Genomic DNA, 13,616 nt, shown 5'->3' on the forward strand with positions numbered 1-13,616 from the left:
CCCTTAAAGGAAAGTAATCCCGTTTATAATCTGCATGGGTTGTTCCCAAAACCAAGCATAATTTCCACTGATATGTTATGAACACTAACAGGAAAAAATGATGAATGATGACCAAAAGATACAGATACTAAATGTTTCATTAAAAAAGCAGTCTTCTGGAGTAAAACTTAAAGTTCTTAAAAAATATTAAAATAAATGAATAACTATAGTTCTTAAACTGGATGAAATCTTACATTAATTTGTTATAAAAATTATCTAGTGAAACGAAGTATGGAAAGGGCATCTTGAGAATTGTGAAGATGTTGAATTATTCTGTTGTTTTAGATCAGCAGTTCCAAGACAAACTATAAAAAGAAGAAAAATCTAAAATTTTGTATGGAGAATGAAACTCATCTTTTTAAGCTCTAGGAACTCATTTGCAAATTAGTCTCATGCATGTTGTTTATGGTTGTGCATATTAAGCCTGGTCAATATGGCATAATAGTTAAGAGGTCCACCTCTGGAGCCTGACAGTTTAGTCTTAGAAATTCTTGCTTTCTCATTTATTAGCTATAGTACTTGTGAACAATTGGGAAAATTACTTAACCTCTTCCAGTCTTGGCTTTTTCACTTCTAAAATGGGGGTCATACAAAGAAAGACAGATACCATGTTTTCACTCTTATGTGGATCCTGAGAAACTTAACAGAAGACCATGGGGGAGGGGAAGGAAAAAAAAAGTTAGAGAGGGAGAGAGCCAAACCATAAGAGACTCTTAAAAACTGAGAATAAACTGAGGGTTGATGGAGGGTGGAAGGGAGGGGAGGATGGGTAATGGGCATTGAGGAGGGCACCTGTTGAGATGAGCACTGGGTGTTGTATGGAAACCAATTTGACAATAAATTTCATATAAAAAATAAATAAATTTTAAAAAATAGGGGTCATAATAGTCCTACCTCATAGGATTGTTGTCAGGATTAGATGTATTAATGCATCTAAAAATTCTACCTGTTATTATTATTGTTGTTGTTATTTCTGTTGTTATTGTTATTATTATTACTGCTACAGGAGAGAATTTTCTGACGTATTGCAAATAGCCTTCTTCTCAGTGTAATATATAGTTGGTGTTTGGAGAATGTTCTTTCCTACCTAGATCATTTCCTATGTGTTCTTCATGAAGGCATTCTAGACAGCGGTGGGCTGTGTGTGTGTGTGTGTGTGGTCAGTCCCTAAGATTATAAAATGCAGCAGACTATTATATTATGATAGGAATCTAATATTGCAGGTATTAAAACAGTAGGAACACACAGAGAATAAAACTATGAGAAGGTATTTATAACTATGTGATGTTGGTAAAACACTTTCTCTCATGTCTCGGCTTGTTCAAATTTTTTTCCATCATCTAAAACGCTGGTATTGGACTAACTTCCTAATTTCCTTCCTAAGCTTCACATCTGTAATACTCTTCCTCTTGTCTGAAGTGCTCTCCTTAAGCATCACTTGAATGATGCCGTGCATCCTTGGACACGTATAGGATGCACTGGTGTGGAGTGGATTGTCTGTTTTTAACCCACTCAGGGTTGTCAGTGGAAACCACAGTATAAGGGGTAAAAGCACCCAGAAGTTAAGTATGCAGTATTGTAAGAACATTAATATGGAGGCAGTGCTGAGTGACAAAATGACAATGAAAACAGGGGTCACCCAGACTCCCTCAGTGCTTAATGTTAATAGGCATTTACTAGCCTCTTACTGAGCTGAAGTTTCTTTAGGTACTATATTCCAGATAGAAGCTGCTGGAAATTTTTACCTTTAACTTTCACCTTCACTACTCTGTCTTCTCTCCATTTATAAAAAACTACTGTTTTAAGGGCTATTTGTTACCATTGTTGAGTGTCACCACCATCAAGGACCCACCATTTTCAAGGTACTCTTCTGGGCATTGAGTCAATATTTGCTGATGATCTAAATGCCAGGGCCTCTTGAGAACTTAAGAAGAATGTTGCCTAGGCAGGGGGAGGGAAAGAGCAGATGGATTCCTGGCCGTGTAGCTGTGCAGCGAATTTTGGAGGTCTGGGCTGAAGGTCTCCAAAAAAATGTACCACTTACTACCGCTTTAGCTGTCACTGTGTTGGTAGCTGCATCTCCCTCAAGCAGCCTGGAAATACCCTTTCATGTTAACACTTTGGAGGAGAGCAATAATTCTTCTCTTCTCATTCCAAGAGAATTAAGGGAATCATGGAAATGTAGGTCTGTGAGGACGTGACAAGGCAAGCCATCAACCTCACAATGAGGGCTCAGCAAGTTGCTTCATGACTTCTATTCATAGATGCCTTTTCTCTGTCAGCAGTTTTGAAGCACCCATAAAACAAAATAGGCTCATTAAATATGAAGGGGTAAGTGAAGTTGGCAGTTGTACCTATTCAAATAGGCTTTCCTATTTAGATGTTTATACTCCAGAAGAAAGAACAGTCAGAAGATGAACGCCTGCTTATCAATGACTTCTCCTGGTGTCTCTTTGGGGTGGATGTTGCTCAGGGTCCAGTTATGGGTATTTTGCTCCAGATCTACCTCTAATCTGGTCTATGAAGTTAATGTCACAGTGAAAAGGCAGGATGATCTCATCACCATCATTTCATTCACTAAGTTTGAATAGAAGGGTGAAGACTGTCTCATGTTCCTTTCTAAACAATCAAGGGCATTTCTTCATGATCCTTCCCACATGGACATGGGCTTAGTTGTGCCATCTTGCTGACAGGGACAAGCAATAGTTTTGGCCTGTGGACCAGCTTTCTCATCCATAGATTCTCTTCTTTCACAACATTTTGGCAAATTTGGCTCCCTTTCTGAACCTACAGCATCCACATTTTAATGAGCTGAGGAGGATGCCAAGATACATAAGTGATAGTTTTAACTCTCAAAATCTTACAGTCTGTAAATGAGGTAATGTGTGATGATGTTGAGTAAATCACTATGCAAATGTGAGGCAATTTGAGCTGATCCTTAAAAGATGGAAAACATTTCTATGCTCTTCGGTTGCTGGAATAGTTAGAGCAAAGGCACAGAGATATTTCCAATCAGTAAACACTATTTTTGGTCTTTATTTTATTTGGTGTGGGCAATATTTGATGCCATAGACCACTTGATTCATCTTGAAGGGTTCTCTTGGCTTCTGTGACATTACATTTTACTGGGTTTCCTCCTGCTTTTCTAATGGCTCTTTTTAATCTCCTCCCTAGTCTGTGCCTCTAGCCAGGCTGTTCTCTTAAAGGTCAGACCTGTTTATCTGCTGTTCACACCCATATCTCCAACTCTTACTTAAATACCTTATGTCCAGAATGGCCAAACTTGAACTCACCATCTTTCTCCCCAGTTCTGCATCCCTCAGTCTTTCTTATCTCAGGGAATAATGTACATTCAGTTATTCAAGTCAGAAACACGGTAGAATCTTTGATTCCTCCCTCCCTTTCACTCTCCATATGATCAGCCATCAAGTCCTTTATATTGTGGTTTACATTAATATTTCTCAAATATGTCCAGGTCTCTCCATATCCACTGCCACCTCCTTGGGTCAGCTCTCCATCATCTTTTGCTTGGATGACTGTAGTAGCATCTGCCTTTGATCTTTCATCAGCTAATTCTTTCTTTACTGTGTTGCCAGATGAGCCTTTCTAAAACACAAATATGATCATTGTGATTTTTTTTTCCTTAAATCCCTCTAATAGCTTCTATTTGCCAAAAGGATAGTGTCCAGGTTCCTAAATAAGGTTACTTGCCTTTTTTGTCTTGGTCTTGCTGATCTCTCTTGCCTCTTCTCTTGTCACCACCACTCAAGCTCCCTGAACTTCAGTCATTTTGAAGTGCACTTGCAGTTCACTCATTCACCAGGTGAATTTTCTTATCTCCAGGACCTTGTGCTTACTGTTTCCTACCTAGTACAGGTTTCTCCCTTGCTCTTTCTGTGGCTTCACCTGGGAAATCACTGTTCATACTGATTCTAATGGCCTGTTTACTTGCCTCTCTCTCTCTGTCTTTGAGACAGAAAGGGAGAGAGAAAGTGAGAGGGTGCAGATGAGTGAGGGGCAGAGAGAGAGAGAGAGGGAATCCCAGGAGGGGTAGAGGGAGGGAGAGAGACAGAGGAGAGAAAGAGAGAGAGTAGCAGGGCTCACCGAAGCAGGGCTCATGTTTTACCTGAAGCGGGGCTTGTGCTCACCTGAATTGGGACATGAGCTCACCCGAAGCCAGGCTCCAGCTCACCCATGAGATAGTGACCTGAGCCGAAGTCAGAAGCTTAATGACTGAGCCACCCAGGAGCCCTTGCCTATATATAGGCTCTTAAGGTCAGTCAATACCTCTTATAGAGTCTGAAACACTTTAAATAGTCAGTAGACATTATTTTTTGAATGAATAAGTGGCAATATAGGAAGTATCTTTAAGGAGTGGCACATCACTCAGTTTGACTGGAATGTAGGATATACAAAGGACAGGAGTGAAAGATGTAAAAGAAAGATGGCTGGGTGTCTTAGGTTGGGTTCCTTGAACACAAAATCTGAAATAAAGATTCCAGTGCAGGAAGTTTATTGGGGAATGCTTGTAGGGTCAAACCTTGTGGGGGAGTTAGGAAACCAGGATAGGGCAGAGGGAGAAGTTGAAGTTAATGAAGTTGCAGCAGGGCCCTCAGCTATTCCCACATGACACATAGAAGTTGGGATAACTGTACAAAGTTGTCTTGAATTGAGACAAGGGGGTTGGCCCTTTATATTCCCACAGTAATCTGTCATTAAATATGGTCTGCCTCTGGGGAGAAAGCAAACCTTGGGACAAACAGCTCCTTTTGGTCAATGGCAATTTCCAGGGAAGAATTCAACTATGACCTGTCAGAAGCCAACACTGCTGTGATACTGAAGGGGGATATAGGTGGCATGCCACATCATCTATGACACTATGCCTAGTTTATGCCAGACTGAGGAGTTTATACTTTATTTGGTAGGCCTGGAGATACCACTGAAAGTATTTACACAGAGTAGTAATGTGATTCAGAGCTGCACGTAGGAAGGTTAACCTGGCTAGGTATTTAGATTGGATTGGAGGTAGAGAAACTGGGACAGAGAAGACAGTGGGAACCTTTTGAAATAGTCCAGGTGAGGAAATAAAGGTCTGAGCAAGAGTGTTGGCACTGAAAATGGGAAAGGCAAGTGGTTTGTTATGAGAGATATGGCAATGCTAGAATTCACAGGCCCTAGTGACTGGATCGATGTTGGAAGTATGGAAGAAGAAGGATACTCAAAGGTGATTCTGAAGTTTTGAGCTTGGCTGAAATGTAAGAGCAATGGTACTGGTAATATTACTTAAAATATAGGCTTGGCAGTAGATTTGTTGAATTTGCAGGATGGCAGCTACTCAAGTAGAAATGGCCTACAGGTGACTGGAAACTTTTTTCAGAAGGCAAAATACACATAAATGAAAAGTTATATAATGACAGGAGCGGTTATGAAGCAACATAAGTATTAAATGGATTTATAAATAGTTAATGCTAAGGGAGGTCAGAAAAGAGAGAAATCACTGTGGCCAAGAAGTCATCATAGAGGAGGTGGCATTTGAGTAGGGTCTAGATGCAGATGTGGGACCTAAGAGAGAGGGAGGGAGGAATGATAGCATTCTAGGTGGTTTGAGCAGAGGCAGAGAGGTAGGAATATATACCACATGTTCAGGGTACATGAGAAGGTCACTTTGACTAGAAGAAAGGATTCATTGAAGGAAATACTGGTTTAAAAATTATACAATTGATTGTGGAGGGGCTTGAGTTACAGGCTGAATGACAGGGAGTTTAGAGGAATTCAGATTTCTTGTAAAACTTTGTTTCTGAAGTTTGGTACTATCTATTGCTGAATGTGGGTCTCCATAAATGACAGAACTCGAACTTTCCACTTGAGAGATACTTTCCGTGTTTTTTTACACCTAAGTGGCTCTGATGTAGAAGACTACTGGTCATTGGCATTCTTTTTCAAAGAGACTATGTGAGGACACATTAAAGGCAAGTCCAGCCTGCATGTATTTCTGCGGCTTTTATATTCACAGTCTTTGCTTAGATTTAATGAAGTGCAAAGAATCTGCAGCCTAATTGGTCAGCTGGTGTACTGGCTCACCCTGAAAAGTAAATATTGTGTATCTGCAAGTGGAAAGTCAGTTTGTGTAATCTAGCTGCCTAGTCACGCCTGCCCCAAACGCTGTTGAAAACTTTGACCAAGGGCTATAAAACAATCTGTCAAGAGCAAAGAGCTGGGGCCCAAGTTTGCTTCCACACCAAATAGCTGGTTCCTGAAGCTATTGGGAAGACAATAGGGCATGCATTTGACTTGCTGGGATCCCATGTTTGTTACAGAGGCATCTGGCAGAGCTAAATAGCTTTGTTTTACATCATTTTTCATTTCTTGTTTTTTATTTATCCTCTACTTCGATTTATTTGACATTGCAACTTGCCCCACCCTCTTCTAAGTACACTCATAGAATAAAAAGGGTATCTTGATATGAGTGCTGTAACTTCAAAATGGAATCTTCAGATTGACACTTGGACCATTAAAAAATAAAGCAAAACAGAAATTTCTTTGGTGTCTTTGAGCAAATGTTTAAAAATTTCACCCTCTTCGAAGGTGATCATGGACTGTTCTGAGACTTCCCCACTGCCATTTTGTGACATTCACAGAATCACTTATTTCCTATTTTCTTTGCATAATTTCATCACATAGTGTTTGAAATATCTCTTGGGAAAAGGATGAGAATTACTGTTGAAGGCACTGACTCTTTTTTTTTTTTTTGAATGATATTTGCTGAAGCCACATGGTTACTTTTAGAATGGCCTGCTAGATTTAGAACTGGTAATAGAGAGTATGCAACTGGTGTGTGAACAGTTACTTGTTAAGGTAAAGTAGCCCAGACATGTCTGTAGCTTTTTGCTCTGCTAATTGTATGAATTTTCACTCAACAGAAGAAAGCATGTCAAATCTTGAGCAATTAAAAAAAAAAAAGCACCTGAGCATGATATTAGGTTGCAACTGATATTCGACAGGTCTACATTTATCTCTAAGAAGCAAAAAAGCAGTATTTACATTTTTAATCCATTGTTCAACTTTGCACAATTGATTTTATTCTTTAGTCCACAGAAATGTTTATTGCACTGTAAAGATTTTTATACTTATATATTTAACAGTGTCCTTTAGACATTTGGTCTACAAGGGGTATGGTTCAGTGATCCAAGAGGAATCACATAAGAGTTGTGTGTCATGTTTTCAATTTTAACTAGAAAGCTTATTTGCTTAATGCCTTACTTATTCCATTTAGATCCTTACTGAATCCAGGCTAATTTTCATGGCTGCCTTAGACATCCCTAGTAGGAACTCTTCATTTATTTCCTATTTACTTTGGCTAGAGATGTAAAAGAGTCATCTTGAGACCCCATAGTGTGATCTTAAGGGTGCTGAACAGACTTCCTTATTTCCCAAATTAACACTCGTAAATAGTATTTTTTAAATTGAGGTATAGTTGACATATAGCATTATATTAGTTTCAGGTGTATAGCATAATGATTTGATGTTTGTATTTATTACAAAATGATCACAAGAAGTCTAGTTAACATCCATCACCATATGTAGTTACAATTTTTTTTTCTTGTGGTGAGAACATTTAGAATCTATTCTCTTAGAAACTTTCAAATATGCAATGATTTTTTATTAGTAATACTCTTTTAACAGTCACCAAAGATCTTGATGCAATTTAATTATCTGTGGTATCTATTAGCCTCATCTCTAGTAGACCGGGTTTTTTTTGTTTGTTTACTGATAGTTTTTTTTTAAAGGAAGCACAGAAAATACCAATGGCTACACAGAATTAGCCACTGATCAATAATGAGGTGGTTAGGACTACAGGCTTTGGAGTCAAACTGACCTGGGTTATAGATCTTCCTTTACCACTTTCTTCTTGTGTGACCTCTATTTCTTATTTCTCTGAGGCTTAGTCTCTTCCTCTTTCAAATGAGATGGAAATGCCCATGTCATAAAATGAGGTAATATTTGTAAAGCATATCAAATGTCTAGCACAGCATGAAGCCACAGTGTATGACATGTAGTAGATACTTACTTAGTAAATGTTAGCTCTCATTATTACTATTCAGATAATCTAGGCATTAAAAAATGCCTTCCTTGGAAAAGGCTAACACAGATTTGCTGACACTAAGCTATAACTTTAAGATTTAAAAAAAATTTTTTTAAATGTTTATTTATTTTTGAGAGACAGAGAGAGACAGTATGAGTGGGGGAGGGGCAGAGAGAGAGGGAGACATAGAACATGAAGCAAGCTCCAGGGTCTGAACTGTCAGCACAGAGCCCGATGCAGGGCTTGAACTCATGAGCTGTGAGATCATGAGCTGAGCTGAAGTCAGCCACTTAACCAACTGAGCCACCCAGGCACCCCTATAACTTTAAGATTTTTAAAGGCATACTTAGATTTTCAACTGAGGTACTAGCCTACATCTCATTTTAAGAATTAATATGAACTGCCCAACACCTGAATCCTTGCTCCTGAACTTCACTTAAAATATTTGAATCCAAACTGTTCCTGCAGTTTTTGCCTCTGCATCTACTTGATACCTGGCACCTGTAGCCTCTGCTGTTGTGATAGCCACAGTCTGGACTTTCCCCCTGGCTCTCCATTACCGCAAAGTTTGACTTTGTTATACCACCTCCTCTATCCAGGCCTGAATCTCTAGACTGGGTTCTGTTTTTTGGCTTTGCCCTACTAGGTCAACATTGATGGGCCCGTCCCCTGGGCTGCGTATAGGACACTAATATGTTGAAGTCCTTAGTTAATGGGACTGGTGGACTCTATACCAAAACACTATTGAACAAGCACTCATATGGAAGATTCTGGTAACCCACTCCAGATTTTGTATTCAGCCTGTAGCTTTAGTTTAATGCCTGGCTGTGATTTTCTATCGTATTTCCAAGTCTCCTAGGGCTTCCTTGCGTTTGCTTTGAATTAAAAAACAACAAGTTCTTAACCTGACAAGAAGCTCCTTGTAAAAAAGAGAATAAATTGCAGATATAGGAATGTATAGAGAGGAGAATACAGTGTTCTTTCAATCCTATCCCAGAAGTAACTATAGTGAACATTTGATATACTTTTTTCTCCTTTATGGTATGTTTTACGTAACTGAGACGGTACCTCTTGCATTTTTCACTTAACACTTATATCATAAATGCCCCCCATTCCATAAAAATCTTTTAAACATTTTAATCACTGAATAATATTCTACTATATAGATGTGCCATAGTTTTAACTTAGCCATTCCCCCATTATTATGTATTTAAACTCTTTCATTTGTTTGGTTATTAGAAATAATACTAAACTAATCACATTTGCATAAGCATTTCCTTACCAATTTAAAACCCAGTTGTAATACCTTTTTCTTAAAGGGTAAAATAATAGAATTGTTTCTTTCTGCCATCTTTGGACAAAATGTAAATAACTAGGCTGAGACAATTATAGTCACTTAAATATCTATTGGATGAATAAATAAATAGGTATTGAAAAGGTGATTTGCCCTCATTAAAAATAAATACATGGAAGTGTGGAACTAAGGAAGAGTTCTACTTACCCTAGAACATAAGAAGTATGTTAAAGAGATAGAGAATTTTGAGGGGAGAAAAGAGTGCGGGAAGTTAAGGGAGACATTCCTGCAGCAATGCCTACCAAGGACCTAAAGAGCAATGTGGAAGGAAAGCAAGAAGGAATGCTTCACTACATTAAGTGAAAAGCAAACAATATTCATATGAGCAACCTAAGATATACCACTCTGCTAGGAAAACCCAAGACAAAATAATTATTGGACACAACAGTTCAAAGCACATTGCACCTGTCAAAATGTCCATCTTGAATAGAAATGAACCATTCCAAGAGAGAAAAGGGAACTTTAGCAAAGTCATTCAGGAACAACAGCTGACTTTGTCTTGTTCCTTTGGCCAACTCCTCCATCTGAAAGCCATTTAGCTCCATGCTAAAAATTGCCTGCAAGGACAATAGTAATGTCTCTTTCATTGTCAGGGACAGTTAACATTTTGAAGATGACACTCAAGGGGCACCTGGGTGGTTCAGTCGATTAAGCGTCTGACTTCATCTCAGGTCATGATCTCACGGTTTGTGAGTTTGAGCCCTGCGTTGGGCCCTGTGCTGACAGCTCAGAACCTGGAGCCTGCTTCAGATTCTGTGTCTCCTTCTCTCTCTGCCCTTCTCCTGCTCGCACTCTGTCTCTTCCTCTCTCAAAAGTAAATAATAAGCGTTAATCAAAAATTTGAAGATGACACTCAAAAGAGGTTAAAATGGGTCAACAAGCAATTGTTGGGCTTATGCAAGGGCATGTGAAATGAATGGTAAAGCCACGCACAAAAATTCTTGATCTTGGGGCACCTGGGTGGCTCAGTGGGCTAAGCATCTGACTTTGGCTCAGGTCATGCTCTCAGGGCTTGTAGGTTCGAGCTCCACGTCAGGCTCTGTGCAACATCTCAGAGCCTGGAGCTTGCTTCAGATTCTGTGTCTGCATGTCTCTGCTCCTCCCCAACTCATGCTCTGTCTCTCTCTCAAAAATAAATGAATATTAAAAAAATTTTTTTTAAAGTCTTCTAAATGAATATTAAAAAAATAAAAAAAAATCTTCAACTCAAAGAATTCAATTTTAACCTAGAGGAGGTGTGGGAAGGAAGGAACTAACATGCAATACTGATTTCATTCCAAAGAAAATTTAAGGGGAGGGGATCTACACCAAGAGAATTAGTTAATAGATGGTTTGGGGATAATCTTTGCCATTCCAAACATCTACCTACACTGTGTATTAGAAAGATAAGTGTAATTTTGGGCAAAATGAGAAAAATATGACTTAAAAATGATGTAAAATATGCAAGTGGTGCTAATTCCATGCAGGCTATTATGGTTTTAAGAATTATACTTTCTGGATACACTTTAGGAAGTATGTGTAGCATTTAGTAAGATGATAGGTAAATGGCTTGGGGGTGGGCATAGGTACACAGTGGTTATAACTTTTGTACAATTCCTTAGATATCCTTAAAAGGAAAACCTAGAAGCCCATCTGAAAAGAGCTGATCTAGAGAGAAGTAGCATGGAAAATTTGAGTCAGCATGATTGGGTGTATGGCCTGGCTCTGCCTTGTACAGGTCACGTGACTTTGGACAAGTAACCTAACCTGGCAATCCTGTTTCGACTTGTGTGGGAGGGGATACCAACAACAGGCCACAGAGATACTGGGAGGATAAACTGAGAGACTGCATCCAGGAAGACATATGCTTACACAAAAACCTGTACACAAATGTTTATAGCAGCATTATTCATAATAACGAAAAAGTGGAAACAACGTCAAAGTCCATCAAATGAAGAATGGATAAACAAAATGTGGTGTAGCCATGTCATAGAAAATTATTTGTCCGTAAAAAGGAATGGAAAACTGACACATGCTGCAACATGGATGAATCTTGAAAAATTATGTTCAGTGGAAGCCAATTACAAAAGATTGCATATTATATAATTCCATTCATATTAAATACCTAGAATAGGGAAATTTACAGAGATAAAAAGTAGATTAGTGATCATTTATTGCTGGGGAACTGAGGGTAGAGGGGAGGACAGGAAGCTGATAGCTAAAGGATAGAAGGTTTCTATTTGAGGAGATGAAAATGTAAAATTGGCTGTGATGATGTGCCACTATCATCTGTGAATATGTTACAAGCCAGTGAATTGTTCACTTTAGACAGATGGGTTGTATGATATGTGAATTATATCTCAATAAAGCTGTTAAAAATAAAAAAATAAGAAACAAAAAAGGGAGAAGGGGTACAGAAGAAAGTAAGTAAAGCTCTAAGTGAAGCTAAAAAACTGAGAGTTAGAAAATTGTTCTCTGTTCCAGTGGAATGCTCCCATTTCTAGGATAAAGAATATACTTATTTTCTGGTTTCCCCATTGAGGCAGAAACTGCTAGCTAGTGACCAAACCCATTTTCTTTTCTTCCTGGACATGCAGCTAGACTCTATTTCCCAGCCTTCCAAGGGAATATGAACATGGCAATGTAAGCCACTTCCAGGCCTGCCCCTTAAAAAGCTTTCACTTTCTATCTGCCATTGACCCAACTCTTTTTAAAAGTTTATTTATTTATTTTGAGAGAGGGAGAGAGAGAGAGAGAGAGAGGGAGAGAAGGAAGGAGCAGAGAGAGAGGCACAGAGCTTGATGCAAGGCTCAATCCCATGAACTGTGAGATCATGACCTGAGCAGTAATCAAGAGTAGGATGCTTAACTGACTGAGCCACCCAGGCACCTGATACAATTCTTGATGTGGATAAGCACAGTGATTTTGGAAGTCATTTGAAGATGGTAGAGCCCCAAAATGAAAGAAGTTTAGATTTCTGAATCTCTGCTTAGAAACCATTGCCTGCTTGTCAGGTTATGGGAGCCAGAAACCTAGCTTGGCTCATTCCTGACATGTCCTTCTCTCTCACTCTCCACATCCAAGCCATCATTGAATTCTTTATTTTGTCTCCTGTGTATATTGAATTTGTTCACTTCTCTTCATGCTTTCCACCAACACTTTGTCCAAGTTAACATATCTTTTCATGGACTGCTGGCATAACTTTATAACTTGTATACATTTTGGCCCTCTTCCAAAACTTGTTTTTCCTTTATCTACTCTGGTGCCAGGTGCTGTAAGACACATTGTACTGTGATAGGCCCATTGGCCTTGAAACTTTGTACATGCTGCTAACACAGAGGGCAGTAGAAATATTTCTAGAAACTATTTCTACACCCTCTAGGAACTGGACTGTATATATAGAAGTGACTGTGAATTGTATAGATATATCCCACTAAACTCAAACTAAATGTATTCTGCTGACTTCCCCAGGCTGGATTCTCAATGCTTGTGACCACTCCAGAGCCATCCAACATGAGGAGAGATGTGATGTGACAAAGGAGGAGGGGCAGGCCGGGGGCAGGGGGCTAAGCTGAAAGAGCAGTCTCAATTCAGCTAAAATGTGTTACTTTTGCAAAGTTTAAAAAAAATATGACCATGTCAACACATTGCTAGAGTCTCTTCAGGGCCTTGGAAGAGACTGGTGCAAGGGAAGGGCCTTGAAGATTTAGCTTCATTAGCTTCCCTGAAGATTCACCTTTGAAGGACAACTAATTTTATACAATGGTCTGTAGTTGGACTTGTGATATGCTCTGGAATCACTGAGGCTCATGGTGTTAACTATATGATACCACTTTATATAACATCTTGTGTGTCTTTGCATCTAATTTGGAACCATGTGTCTTGGACATGGTTGGTGCCTAATTTGTTAAGTGATACTTAGAGGAGAAGAAAACTAGAGTAGAAGAAGAGAAAGACAGAGGAAGAAAGAAAAAAAAAAAAAGATGGAGAACCAACAGGAAAAGTCCAGGAAGAGGTTCATGTGATTTGAAGCCATCAGGCCAGTTACATGTGCTTCAGATGTCAGACTCATCACACAGTGTGCTGACCTCAGTCAGAAGATTTTCATGCCTCCCCCAATCCCCTTCAGCCACATGGGTTTACTGGGGGCTGCAGTAGAAA

This window comes from Panthera uncia (assembly GCF_023721935.1).
Source record: "Panthera uncia isolate 11264 chromosome A3 unlocalized genomic scaffold, Puncia_PCG_1.0 HiC_scaffold_11, whole genome shotgun sequence".
In the NCBI taxonomy this organism is placed as follows: domain Eukaryota; kingdom Metazoa; phylum Chordata; class Mammalia; order Carnivora; family Felidae; genus Panthera; species Panthera uncia.